General features: G+C 40.0%; 1 protein-coding gene across 6 annotated transcripts in view; it reads left to right on the forward strand.

Annotated features, from left to right (window-relative positions):
• Window positions 1-13,267, forward strand: part of ERBIN (erbb2 interacting protein) — a 118,654-nt gene that overhangs the window by 23,029 nt on the left and 82,358 nt on the right. For 5 of the 6 annotated variants that reach the window (XR_011050190.1, XM_068424112.1, XM_068424115.1 and 2 more), the window contains exon 2: window positions 11,501-11,746. The exons of the other annotated variant lie outside the window; for it this stretch is intronic. The gene's annotated coding sequence lies outside the window, so the exon portion shown is untranslated. The remainder of the gene's footprint in view (window positions 1-11,500; window positions 11,747-13,267) is intronic. 6 annotated transcript variants of the gene reach the window in all.

Raw genomic sequence — 13,267 nt, forward strand, 5'->3', positions numbered from 1 at the left:
AAATGAACAAAAGGCAGGTGCACAGTGTTTCTGGAGGTCCAAGTGGTCTTCTGACATTTCTGCTGCTGGAGAGCCAATGAGGACAAAGGCAGATGATGACAAAAGTGAGCTAGCTGACTAGGTAAGTGGTGCAAAAGGGGTGGGTTTTCCTAATATGAAGCAGTAGTTTGGTTTTAGGGCAAAAAGAGATGACAGATTTTTCTCCACAGAGAATAGCTTGAAGTGAACATGTGCAGAAAGAAAAAAAAAACCTTTATTCTAATACAAACCCAAGATATTAGAAATACTGCTTATCAAAGACTGGTGAATAATTCTAAGTATCTTTATAAAGAAAGAGGTGTTAGGTACTCAGTTTTGAGGAAAAAAAGAAAGCTCATGGTTGGTCTGTTTAGTATCACTGGCACTTGGTAGGATGAGTGATGTGTTCGATGATTAAAATAGCTGCCTATAATTTAGGAAGGGCAGAGTGAGAGGGAAGGATAGTACTATTTTGTTTAAAGTAGCCTTATCTTTTTACCTATTTGTGACTTTTGAGAACTGAAAAAAAATTAATACTTGTTAACTGGTATTCTCTCTGGTAAGCCACAGCATAAATAGTTTGCTACAGACCATCAAATTGCAGTCACGTACAGGATGACTAACTGCATAAGTACAAGAAACTTTATTTTTATGTGCAGGTGGCCTTGTACTGCTAATACTAAAAATGTTCATTAAAAAAGATGTGGGATGCAATATTCTTACAAGTCAGTGTAGAATGATTTGGAGTTGCACCTGACATTGAAAGGTGCTGAGTAACCAATCGCATATTTAAAACCTCTTTGATAAAGTATAAATGACTATGAATTGATTTTGATTGTATGTCATAAATATAATCAGCAGCGTTTATTTGTTCCTTTTTAAAAAGAGCACTTGGAAACCATTCAGCCAAATCATCTGTATAGAAATTCCTTTTCTCCTCCAGTTTTAAAGGGAAGTCAGTTAAAGGATGTTTTACTAAATGCTTAGAAAACAACAAATCTAAAGCAGTGTAATGTCATAGCAGTGAAAAGTGTCGATCTGTTAATTAAATGAAGGGAAAAAAGCTGTAGCAGTGAGTTACACGTTAGAAGCTAAAGACTGCAGAAAGTGAGGAATGCAGGAAGTCCACGTAAAATATATTGTATGCTAATGTTAGGACCACTAAGGTGCATGAGAATAAGATAAACTATACCAACCCTTTGTTTTTTATATACTTAACAGATATGTTTCAGTTGCTTGACAAAAGAGGAGACTTTCATAATTGAGCAAATTGAGAAGGACTTGATCAAACTGACTCCTTTGTAGGCCAGTTAACAGACAAGTGACTCACTTTTAAAATTTTTTGATCACTCAGGAAATTATTGGATTATAATCCGATAATTAATTCAGTTCAATCTGGTTTTAGGTTAGAGGATTCGTATTTTCCCCAATGTATCAAGTGAAATAACGTTTTATTCTTATGCTCCCTTCCTCTCCCCCTTGAACTGGCTGCATGTGTGAGAACGGAGCACTGCAGAGGGCCTGTTGAGAATGTTTATTTTTAACTGGAGTGCTAATAGCACCACTGCTGTCTAACTGCTAGCGCTCATTCTGGTCCCTATCGATCACGCTATTAGCATTTATTCTCAGCCCAGTTAACAACTGTTAACTTCAAATGCATTATTTTGTAGGTTTGTGTAGTTTTATTGGAAAACTGGACTATGTGCGTTGTCATAGAGCACCTGTGTTAAACTGTGTTGAATGATTTTATGCGTGACATTATCAGTCTGTCTCAGTTCTGATCCCTTAATGGTATTAAAATGAAAGCTGTTATCTAGAATGGAATTAGTCCATTAATCTCACTACTGATCTTTACTACTGAGATTTTTCCGTACTAGAAAAAAAATTTAGTGCTTTTTCAGCTGTTAACAAAGATGCCTGACATGTTAAAAATCAACTTGTTGGAAAAGGTTGATTTTATTTTATTTTAGTTTAGTTTCAGTGTCTTATTGCTAGACAGAATATTGCATAGAGATATCATCTAATGCAGTTTAATAAATATCTGTTTTTCTCTCTTGAATTTAGAATTCAGTAATCTTCAGGTAAACAGGTGATTTGCTTTATTGCTATGAAAACTTTAAATACAGACTTAATTGTTTTGTCCAGATCTTATATTGGCTCATTGGAGAGGATCTGGAAGATCCAAAATTGATTTTAGATTAGATTAAACGGATGTCACATTGTTCTAAAGCTCACATCCAATTGTTTCCTTCTTCACTCAGAAATGAGAATGGAGCTGAATCTCAAAACAAAGCAAAAAAAAAAAACCAAAAAGCATTGTTCGGCTATCAGATCTAATAATGCATTTCACATATTACTGGAAGATACTGTAAACTGGAATGGACAACTGCAGTAAAAAGGGATTTGGAAGATGCACGAATGTAATCTTCAAAATGCACTTTAGGGCATGCAGTTTGGTAACGCTTCTGTCAATGGGTGAAGGGCACATTCCTCAAGGCAGTGTATTTCTCCAAGACGACCCTTCAAAGAATAAGAAATTAGGAATGAGGAGAAGCCTACTGGTGATTCGCAGACTACACACAAACAGCAGTTTCTGCATGTTACACTTACGCTGTGTTAGTTTAGATTAAGTTTAATAAAAAGCCATTAAGAATTGAGCCAAAACCACACTCACTATAACCTCATTATCAGAGGGAACACAGCAAACTCGTATCCTGTTCTTTTTCAGACACTGCCATCTTCTACCTAGGGTTTTAAGTAACAACTGTGTTCTTGTTTTTTCAGATTCAGAAGCTATCTCTGCAGTGGTTACTTCAAGTTCAATCTGCAGAGGATTTTTTTTTAGACAGAAAAAACTAGGACTATTTTCCAGCATATTAATTTCCTTAAATTTTCTTGTGAGCTGGGGATTAATTACCTTCCAGCTCTGCTATTTCAAATGATAGAAATCTTTATTACCTTAATTAACTGTTTGCCTTTTAGTTCAGGTGGCTTGTGGTCCTAGGTTGTTTTTGTGTGTTAGAAGAGGATTGTTATCCTTTTACGTAGTGAAAATCCAGGAGGATTTTAAAGCTCCTTTCCATGTGTGAAACAAATCACTTCTGGAACAGTATTTGCTGAATGTAAATTAGCTTGCAGCAGTTTGGGTAGCTTTAAATTACGTGGTAAAAAGTGACAATCTGCTCCTTCATCATTGATGCTGAGGTACGTAGTGAGGAGATCTGACAGCAAGCCAAGGCTTAGTGTTTAGAAATTGGCTCAAACCATGAGATTAAGCAGCAGCATTAGTCTTTTCGAGAGTAATGTGATAATGTCACGGAGAAACGGATCATACCTCAGTGGCAGATGGCACATGCCTGCATGAAGTGTAATAGAGTAAAAATACATTTTGGTTTGACATGGTATATGTTTAGTCACAATCAGTAAATATTGTGGTTAGTTATGAATTTGATATGGATTCAAACAGGAAACTTCAACTTCCAGTAAGACAGTTGTTCAGTTGTTCACAGCTTACTAAAAAGTTCTAATACTGAACACTTGCCTTGAGAGCGTATCCCTACTTCAAATCAGTGCATTTTAAAAAAATCGTATCTCTGATTCTGCTTTGTTCCTGCTCCACTATCTAACTCCTATTTTGAATATAGAAGGGGATTATTCCTCCTGGTGTCTTCCTTTGTTATTGTTTATAGAGAACACTGACATTCAAGAATTGATCTTCGTGATGTGCATATGGGATGAGTTAATGTACACTGTTATGACAGTGAATTGATGTGCACAATAATTGGCAGCTGAGGCTGTAAAAAGTATCTGACAGTTCTTTTTTTCTTTAAACCCACTCAAGCAATAACACCCTAATATTTTTGTATCACTTTGTATGTTAAGAGCACAGCTGAGACTAATTTCATTCATAGCAATGAAAGTTTAGCATTTTTGCAGGCAAATTCTCAGATTGCTAATTGTATCTGTAATCAAACTGGCCAGTGACGTCTCCTAATTGAACTTTGTAAAGCAGTGAGGAACAAAATAAATGCAGAAGGAAGTAAAAGTAATAATAATAGTAATTGTTAATTGGAACTTTATGCCTGTACACATGTGGGGGGGAAATGATGTCTAAAAATAGATTTAAGTGTTGCTTGGCTAGCACTGCTTACCTCTGCCCTGGAAGGAAAGGGAACTCAGGAATTTACATACCCTAACAATGACTTGGCTGGTAGAGTGAGATCTATAAATAAGTATACAATTATAGCAACTGTTTGCTGTTAGTTTCTGCTATTTTTGAAACAATTTTAGTTTGAAATCTCCGTTATGCTATAAAATTGTGTTTCTGAAATATGGGAAATGTAAGAGATTCATCCAGTTCCTAATACCTATTTTCTAACCTATTTCAGACAACTACTAGGTGATTATTGATTCTAACAATTTAGTATTTTATGCATAATTTTATAAATTCAAATATAAAACTTCAACTGGTTATCAATTCAAACTGTGTTGCAGAATCTGCTGGACTATCTAGTAGCAATAAAAGGCCACAGGCACAAGACAAATACATGCATTTAGAATGACACAAACATTCACAGAATTTGTAAAATTTGCAGTCTGGATTCTGTCAATACCTAGGTTTCTGCTGCAGCATATATCCACAGCCTTCTCTATTTTAATAATCTGAAACAGCTCTAGGATCCAATTTTGTGCATAAGCTGTGGCATAACCGACAAAGTGTCTGCCTGATAAAGGAGGTATGTTGAGAGTGTATCTGTCTGCCTGGGTTTTAAATGGAGAGAAATATACCACTTTTATTGTTCTTATTAATGGGGTATAAGTAATAGGGTGTTCATCTGGGGTGTTGGAAACTGGTACTTAAATGTTGTCCAAGAGGACTTGAATCTCAGGTTATTTGTATTTTGGGACAAGAGTGCACACTCTTTGACAATCTTGGGTTCATTCAGATGCATGACTTATCCTGGGACCTGTTTGAGTTAAGTTTCACAAGTTGCTATCATTCAGTATACAGTTAAATATTGTGTCCAAAATCTTTGCCAAAGGTTCTTAATCCCTGTGCTTTTTGTTTCTCTCATGCTTGATAGTTAGGAGTGATCTAGATATTAAAGGGAGTTTATCTTCCTCATACTAAGTAGTTAACAGCTTATCTGTGTTAGTGAGTCAGCATCTACTTAATGCAATATTTAGCCAGTCACTCCGTGCTCACAGAAGTGTGAGTGTTGTGTGCCACCAGCATTTTATACAGTTTCTTGGGGTGCCATATTTCTTAAGTACTGTGCAGATAAAATTAGATATGTCCCTCCCTTAAGTATTTCAATATCTAATAAAGATGTGGGTGTGATGAAGCAGAGGAGGGAAAAGGGTTTATGTGATGAATGCCAGTAGGGAAAGAGAGTTAAGGGTCTTCATACAAGTTAACCATCTATTTCATTTAGATCAAATGTGTCCTTTCTAGAAACAGTGGTATATATTCTGGTGTAGTTTAGTATGTGTTCATGACTCAGTTTCATGTTTTTAATTGCAAATCTTACTACTGATGAAATTAGTATATTCCATCTCTTAAGTATTCTAATTCTGTTAGTCATTTGTTTCCCAAATTTTCCGCATTCCTCTTCTTTCCCATCATCAGTCTCTCTTGTGCTGCTGTGGAAGAAGGACGAGGTCTGAGCACGTTTGCTGTATCTAACAGTAATAGGCCTGAAAAACCTCTGACCATTTGGAACTGTCACAGAATCACAGAATCACAGAATGTTAGGGATTGGAAGGGACCTCGAAAGATCATCTAGTCCAATCCCCCTGCCGGAGCAGGATTGCCTAGACCATATCGCACAGGAACGCGTCCAGGCGGGTTTTGAATGTCTCCAGAGAAGGAGACTCCACAACCTCTCTGGGCAGCCTGTTCCAGTGTTCGGTCACCCTCACCGTAAAGAAGTTTTTCCTCCTATTTATGTGGAACCTCCTGTGTTCCAGCTTGCACCCATTGCCCCTTGTCCTGTCAAGGGATGTCACTGAGAAGAGCCTGGCTCCATCCTCATGATACTTGCCCTTTACATATTTCTAAACATTAATGAGGTCACCCCTCAGTCTCCTCTTCTCCAAGATAAAGAGACCCAGCTCCCTCAGCCTCTCTTCATAAGGGAGATGTTCCACTCCTTTAATCATCTTCGTGGCTCTGCGCTGGACTCTCTCTAGCAGTTCCCTGTCCTTGAACTGAGGGGCCCAGAACTGGACACAATATTCCAGATGCGTCCTCACCAGGGCAGAGTAGAGGGGGAGGAGAACCTCTCGTGACCTGCTAACCACACCCCTTCTAATCCACCCCAGGATGCCATTGGCCTTCTTGGCCACAAGGGCACACTGATGGCTCATGGTCATCCTGCTGCCCACTAGGACCCCCAGGTCCCTTTCCCCTACGCTGGTCTCCAACAGGTCTGCCCCCAACTTGTACTGGTACATAGGGTTGTTCTTGCCCAGATGCAGGGCTCCACACTTGCCCTTGTTATATTTCATTAAATTTCTCCCCACCCAACTCTCCAGCCTGTCCAGGTCTCTCTGAATGGCTGCGCAGCCTTCCGGCGCGTCAGCCACTCCTCCCAGTTTGGTGTCATCAGTGAACTTGCTGACAGTGCACTCTATTCCCTCATCCAAGTCATTCATGAATATATTGAATAGAACTGGTCCCAGTACCGACCCTTGAGGGACTCCGCTAGACACAGGCCTCCAGCTGGACTCAGTCCCATTGACCACCACTCTCTGGCTTCTTTCCTTCAGCCAGTTCACAATCCACCTCACTATCCGATCATCCAGACCACACTTCCTCAGTTTAGCTGCGAGGATGCTGTGGGAGACCGTGTCAAACGCTTTACTGAAATCGAGATAGACCACATCCACAGCTTTACCATCATCTATCCACCGGGTTATGTCCTCATAAAAGGCTATCAAGTTGGTTAAGCATGACTTCCCCTTGGTGAAGCCATGCTGAGTGCCCCTAATGATCCCCCTATCCTTGATGTGCCTAGAGACAGCACCAAGAACAAGTTGTTCCATCACCTTTCCGGGGATGGAGGTGAGGCTGACCGGCCTATAGTTACCCGGGTCCTCCTTCTTGCCCTTTTTGAAGACTGGAGTGACATTCGCTTTCCTCCAGACTGAGCAACAGTATATAGTAACAGTTTAATCCTCCTCACATTTACTGTTCTGCAAAACAACCTTGGTTTATAGAAATTAATAATTTGCAAGTATGGGAACACGAGATCTGCTTTGGTGAATGTATCTGTTACCTCCTGTAAAGTAGAAATAATTTCCAATTAAATAGTGATTTCTCTAATTTCTGTGCATCGATGTAAGCCATCTTGGTTCTATAAAGGGGTTTTCCTGATACTTTTGTTTTCATGGTAGGAAGGGATACTGGAATTACTGCGAGATGAAGCATTGTATATCATGAATTCATGAATGATTGAATGAGTGTGTGATTATTCATCTGCTTTAGTAAGACTTGGAAAAAGAGTGTCTCAAATAGCAATTACATTGACTAGATAATTTTGCTAGCGATCTAGAGTGCTAGAGTTCACAAAAAGCACTAAATCTAAACTTTCTCCCCTGGAAATGTTTCCAGATCAGCTAAATGACCTGCTTCTTTTTGTACATACTGACATTGACCTTAACTCAGAAGTAACTTTGACTTTGTTGGATCTAATGCTGAAGTTGGCCCTAATGTGGTAGTGTTGTTGGTGGATTGGACCACATGACCTGGAGAGGTCTCTTCCAACCTCTGTAATTCTGCAATTCTAATTACGTGGGGCAAACAGTGGAAAATAGTGCTGTATCTTGCTGCTTTTAGGGAAATAGTTGGTTTAAAGGTAATTAACAGTCGCAATATGATTACTTGCCTACAACAGCTAGGCCTTCTGGTAGTGTTGTAGATATAATTGTTTATGCTTAGTAACAATTTAGTTCTTATTATAGAAGACCTTTTCAGATCATGCATGCTGAGGCTTATGCTTTGAGAAACAGGCATCTTGATTCATAAACGATTCCTTGCAGTTTTAAGAGCTGAGAAACTCCTCCCATCTGATGCGTGTGATTATAGCAATTTTTCACTGGTGAGATCAAACTCAGCCATATTGGTAATTTCTGCACTGATTGCACTACTATAAAGGGGGATTTTGAACCCCGGGAAGTTTTTCTAAATCTAGGTATGTTTATTTTGTTGCAAAACCACACTTTGCACTCATAACAGTTACACAGTGAGAGTTTTTGCAGCTCTATCCACACAAGCGAGGGAAATAATTTGGAAATACTTTTTTTAAAAAAATTGACGTCAAATTTGTAATCTTCATTTATGCCTTGGAGACCCTTCTTTGACTAACTTCCCCAAGGGAAAGCAATCAACAACAACATTCAGCAAATCTGAATATGTTTCCGTAACTGTCTTGTCCAAAAGTGATGTTGTGGTATTGTTAGTAATGAAGTTTCATTTTGCTAGCCTCTAGGCATTCCATTCAGTTTTAAGATAATTTTAGAAGTATCTCTAATAGAACTGTAGATACTCTGGCAAAACAATGAAACTCTCAATACTCAAATATAATTCATATCACAAGTTAGCCAGTCAGGGACCTATAAAAGTGTCTTTTCCTTTCCATTGTTGTTGATAAGCATACCCATATCTCTTGGCAGAACACTTCTCAACTGCGTGTCCCCTGCAGTATACCAATAGTGTTGCCAAATACAGGTTATTTTGGGGCATGCTGAAAGCAAATGTGGATCTTCTTGTATTCACTGAGAATGCACTATCAGCTGTCCTCTTCCTGCATTGAAGGACTGTGGTTGTCAGCAGCTGCAACAGCATTGGTACTAGGTGGTAACAAATCCCCAAGTAGGTCAGTCTCATGCCACTTAAGGTAATGTATCATAGTAACATCTGAAACTTGTCCATCCAAGACCAGTGGAAGGATAGTGCTGCTCCTGAAGCTTGTCAGGTTTTTGTTAATGAGATAATCCATGCAGCAGAGATTGTTTCTTCGCTTCACTCTAAACATCTGACTTTCATTCAGACACCGAAGTAACAAGAAACAGCGAGACACGGTGACAGCATCTGCTTCCAGGAAAAACAAGATGCACTCTTTCTTGAGAATGGTCTTTGAATCCTTTGTGTCTCCCTGGTCCTCCCTTCTCACCCCTCCCTGTTCCCCGGTGTGGGAATCCAAGATCAACTAAACAGTCTGTGATCTGCAGACCTTCCTACCTTGTGTGAAATGCCTCTTTGATTTCAAAAGGTAGGCTATCTAGAGATAAATATTTTGCCAGCCGTGTTTATCTTTTATTTCCTCAATCAAGATCATATGTTATTCTTTTTTTCAAATCTGGCTTGCAGTAAGGCATGCATTTCTCACCTACGTAGCAGGTTGTGATTGAATAAGAATCTTGCCAGTAAAACTTCTTTACTGTTGTGTGTGAAATGATTATGTGCATCTGTGTATACTCGCCCGATACTTAATAAAAATATTCTGGTTGTGGGTATCCTTGTGCAGGCAAAACCTGCCTCATTGAGGACAGTGATACTAGTTGTGCATACAGTTGCACTTCCTTGGTCTGCTTCAGAACCTCTCATCTTCCTAGTCCCCATTCCAAAAGGAAAAAATATAACTAATCTCATTGCCCTAAAATTGTTCTTGTCTTACAAGATGGATTTTAGTGCTGCAGTATGGGATCTTTCTGCTTAAGGTGTGTCCCTTCTATGGATAATCTTGATCAATCTAAAGTCTTTTTAGCTAAGTATACTTTCTCACTGAACAAGAGAGGATGTTTAAGGGCAGGCATAGATAATCTAGCTTCTGCAATACTCTCCTGGAACTATTTAAAGAAATAATTCACTTTTTTACTGTTCTCACTATTTAAAATGGAGGATGATTGTCATGGGCTGAAGGCTGCCTGGAATGTCTCCGAAGCAAACAATTTTTAAGATATTTATTTTCAACTCTTCCTTAAATGAAGAGTGTGTTGTGATTTTCCCACCCTCCTTTTTTTAACAGATCGGGAAAGTAAAAACTGCTTGGGGATTATTCATTGTCATTCTGGGTACTGAAGTATAACCCTTATTTCCTGATCTGTTGTGTGAAAGTTTGCCACTAGTGTTCTGGGTGCATCAATATCCATTCAAAGTCCTCCAATAAGCAGCTGAAAGAATGACAAGGATTTGAGGTGAAATATATTTGTGTGAAAATTATATTAAGAAAGATGTTTATTGTCTCAGTTGCAGACCTTGTCTAAAACCAGTGGTAAGCTGGAACTGGAATACGTAGAGATGTGAGCACCCTCCAGGGTACACTGAAGTGGTCGGAACAGCTGCACTGGAGCAGACGGGCAGTCCATCTGGCAAGCATTTTCTAGCAGCAGTTGGGTTATACCCAAGGAAGAGCAGGGACAGGATGAACACATCTGATAGTTCCCTGAGTACTCTCCTGCTCTAGGGCTCTTCCACTGTGCCATTTTGGTTGGAGGAATCAGATGGATACTGAGACTCAGTCTGATGTGGTTGATATCATGTGCTAGAGCAGTGTTAAATAAGATTTCATTACGTATTTTTACCTTGAGGGTAATTTAACGCTAATCATAGAAGAACCTGTCAACGTTTCTGCAAAACAAGTAGCAAAGTGGTGATCTGAGCTAGTCGAGATCCTAATGCATGGTTACTTTGGGCTCCTCCGAATACCCTGGTCTATTTTCTTTGAGAGTTTGTTATGCTTTTGTCCTGGTTTGGCCTAAATCAGGCCAATTTTCCTTTCAGTGATTTTTCCTTTCAGCTAAGTCTCTTCTAAGTAACTGCACTTTCTGAAACTAACTGCATGTTTTGCAGACAGTGTCAGCTTCCAGGACTGATAACGCTCGAAGTTTATAGTTATTGCTGAGGCACCGGTAGGGATGTTATGCAGAAAGGCTCTTGCTGTACTTATTCTCAGAGAAACCAAGGTCACTGCTAAATTCCTCACTGCTTATGAGTGAAGAGCCGAAGGGGGGTCGCAGCTGCAGGGAAGAGCGGACAGGGCAGGTGACCCAAAATTGACCAACGAAGGTATTCCATCCCACACACGTCATTCTCGGTATAAAGCGGGGGTGGGGGGGGGGGAATTACGAGGATCTCAGGCCCCTTCTTCTCGCGTTCTCTCCCCTTCTGCTACGGCCGGTGTCTGAAGCGGACTCTGTCTGTTTTCCTGCTGCCCCCAACCCCAATCCGTGCATCCCTGAATCCAGTTCCTGTCCGTCACTGGGCCCAGCCTGGGCCTTCCCGGAGCCTGCCCTGCAGTGCTGGTGGTGACGTGGCTGACATCAGGGGAGCTCGATCTTGGGTTTGTATATATTTGTGTATATTTAATTATTTCTGTTATTATTATTATACTCTTTCTCATTATTATAGTTTATTAAAACTGTTTTAATTTTCCAACCTGTAAATCTCTCTCCCTTTTCCCTTTCACTTTCCCTTCAGGGGCAGGTGTGGGGGAGGTTAACAGAGAGCGTCTGCCACCGGTTTAATAGCCGGCCCAGCTTTAAACCGTGACAGCTTTCCTGCAAACTGGACTTGGCAATGTGAACGTGTGGAAGCCTGGAGGGTTCCTGCTATTGGAGACTCATGAGTGCTTACAGTTGTAGTTACAGCACACTCTGAGCTGTTCTCCTCTGATACAGGCTTAAGCTTATCTGACTCAATGTCACAGTTTCAAGAGACATTAAGGTAACGTTGGTTGCAGTGGGTTCATTGTTCTTGTCTGATTCTGTAACTGCTGTCTTTTGTTCAGCGTATAGCTGCTTAATCTCCAAAGCAGAATGACCTGAAATATTCAGGTGGTGGTGTGTATTCCTGCCCCCGTGCACACATGTCCCACTTGCTGTATTATCTGCTCTGGATGGTTGAGATCAGATGAGTTCCTTGTGCTTGGTTTGGAAGTCTGCAAACAGTTCATGGTTTGGTAATGGCTCCCCACCACTGTATTTTGTTCTGCTGGGCATTTCAACAGAGGCAGCCTAACAGGTGTCAGGAAATGATGCAAGAGTAAACCCTTTTTGTTTGTTGTTTTTGTGATGATTATGAGGTTAGCTATTTCTTTGATCATTTTTCTAGTCTGAATGCTCTGCCTGCAAAGTCTTGACCTTACACCTTTTTCTTTCAGAGGCACAATCATCTGACTGTCCCGCTGTCAGACCCAGCCCTGCACTATCATATTCTCTGGATTAATTCTGCTTATCCTAGCAGAGCTATTGCAAACCTGCATTTCTTCTGTTTGGGAGCTTGTGTACGGTGCCTTTGAATAGCTTTTGTAAAGATTAAGTCGTTTTTCAGTAGGAGCAAAGCAGTATGGGAGAGGAAAGAAGCAAGCAGCTGTGGCAGTTTGACAGACTCTCTCCTAAGACCCCAGGTTTCAGAATCTGGTTTGATCCTTGCTGTCTTTCTTGATCTTTTTAATTGTCTTGAGTGCTGCTGTTCTGTATTTCTGGGGCTGGCTAAACTGATAGAGGCTTTTTTTTCAGCAGGAAGCCTGAAGACTTGAGGCTTTAGTATTACTTTTACCTATATTACTTTTTCCCCTTGCTATTTGTGTGTCCTGGTTGTCGTTCTGTCAAGAATAAATGAATAGTTTTATGCAGTGTAGTGCATTGGAGTCCATTTAGTACAAATGTGGAAGCTGGCACCAGTGACTCCTGAATGAGGACTGCGACATGTAACACGTGAAAGATGGTTGTAGCGCAATCCTGGTGTGGCAGTCTTGACTTCTGAAGGAGTTCGTTGTTCTGTGATTGTACTGCTGATTGTTTCTTGCTGCAAACCAAGGAACTTTCATTTCTCCTGGAACAATTTTGATTTTAAATCTGTTTAAGGATTTTTTTGAGGACATATTTATGATGATTTTATGATGGGCTGGTTCTGCTTTTTATTGGAAAGAAATGAGATGTTCTATTTAGTGGTAAATCCTTTGAAGGAAGCTACTACCTGTGCTCTCCACAGTTTAAATTTTTTCTGGTACTACAAATTTGACAGATTATACTCTGCCTGACTCAGCTCCTTAGCTGTTCTGCATGACTTTGTGCTTAGTTAGATGATCTGTTTGACCATAGTGACATCCCTCTGAAGATATGTTTTACTTCTGTCTTTGTTGGAGGCAAAATTTATCCTTTCCATAGGTCCAGCGACTACTTTGGAACATGTTCAGTCAAATGCACTGGATGTTTGTTTTTGTTTATAATTGTTCTACTTCAG

Source organism: Nyctibius grandis, chromosome Z (assembly GCF_013368605.1).
Source record: "Nyctibius grandis isolate bNycGra1 chromosome Z, bNycGra1.pri, whole genome shotgun sequence".
NCBI classification, from domain to species: Eukaryota; Metazoa; Chordata; class Aves; order Nyctibiiformes; family Nyctibiidae; genus Nyctibius; species Nyctibius grandis.